At 35.2% G+C, this 1,344-nt stretch overlaps 1 protein-coding gene across 2 annotated transcripts in view; it reads right to left on the bottom strand.

Annotated features, from left to right (window-relative positions):
• LOC107717413 (C-X-C chemokine receptor type 3-like) overlaps positions 1–1,344 on the bottom strand; it is a 7,890-nt gene that overhangs the window by 2,803 nt on the left and 3,743 nt on the right. The gene's annotated exons all lie outside the window — the stretch shown is intronic.

The raw sequence follows: 1,344 nt of genomic DNA, 5'->3' as shown, positions 1-1,344 counted from the left end.
AACCTTAAAAGTGAACACCTGTGAACCATTTATTAATGAGTTATGGACATCATTAACCTGTGAAAGTGAACTTTAAAGTAAAGTGGACACACTAATCATTTATTAATTATTAATGCACACACAGAAGGTTTTTTTTCTCGGTTAAATGTATTTTATTATTGATGCACTATATCAGTAAACAAAACTACTTAAAGAACATTACTGAGCATAACTGCACATGGAAAGTGGCTTATACAAGTAAACTCACATTAAACAATTCAGAAACACAATAAAGTATTCCAGCAAATTATAACTAAGCACCAAAAATATACATATTTATATTTTATCTAATTTAACAGTTTTAAGTAAATAATTAAATCAATGATTGAAAGCACAGTTACAGAACATTATCATATTAATAAGCAATCAGTAATTACTTTTTGATATCATGATAAAGCCCACTGTAACTTCAGTATTTGTTCATCCACACTTAGTAACGTTACCTGCGCGCGAGCAAACCGTCCGCGGAAGCGCCGGAGCAGTTATCTATTTGTATGGTAACGAATTAATTCAATTAGCAAAACGATTACACATTTAAACACTTGGACAATATACTCTGCAGTGTCACCTCATAGTTAGCTGAGCAGTAAAATGAATAAACACTATGTGAGATTATATTTTTGCTTCAGAGCACGTTGGAACAATCCTAACAGCATGACTTCTTCTTCTTCTTCTTCTTTGAAAACGTGACTTTACATCGGATGCTCGCTTTCGCCATTCACAGGCTTTGGTACGGTGGCCGAGAAGTGCTAAACAAATCACAATTCTGAAATCAAAATAACAAATTACAAACGCAAATGCAAGTTTAAAAAACAAAATAAAAATTCAGAAAGCACAACAACAATTCAGAAAACATTATAACAAGTCAGAAAACACAATGACAAATTCGAAAACAAAATAACAAGTCAGAAAACACAACGACAAATCCGAAAACAAATTTACAAGTCAGAAAACACAACGACAAATCAGACAAACCGGAAAAGGTAGGTATAGTTTCAGACAGCGCCATTGGTTTGGGATTGCTCACCGCTGACTGGACGAGACATCTGTCAATCAACGAATACAGGGAAGAACCAGCCGAAGAACAGCAGAGTCGTGGTAGAAAGTTCGGAGATGGTATTAAAGTAGCTCAGTTTAAATGTATTGTATGAATTACCCTTACTATGGAATAAAAAATACGGAGTATATATTTACATTTAGTTAAAAGTGGCTGAAAGTCATCAGCTCCAGTGGCGCAGATGGACAAGTGCGTGTTCTTGGCGCGATCGACCCGGGTTCGATCCCGCCTTCTGCCGAACTTTTTTT

Source organism: Sinocyclocheilus rhinocerous, unplaced genomic scaffold (assembly GCF_001515625.1).
Source record: "Sinocyclocheilus rhinocerous isolate Xijiao unplaced genomic scaffold, SAMN03320098_v1.1 scaffold1622, whole genome shotgun sequence".
Classification (NCBI taxonomy): domain Eukaryota; kingdom Metazoa; phylum Chordata; class Actinopteri; order Cypriniformes; family Cyprinidae; genus Sinocyclocheilus; species Sinocyclocheilus rhinocerous.
This window is presented reverse-complemented; position numbering and strand designations above follow the sequence as displayed.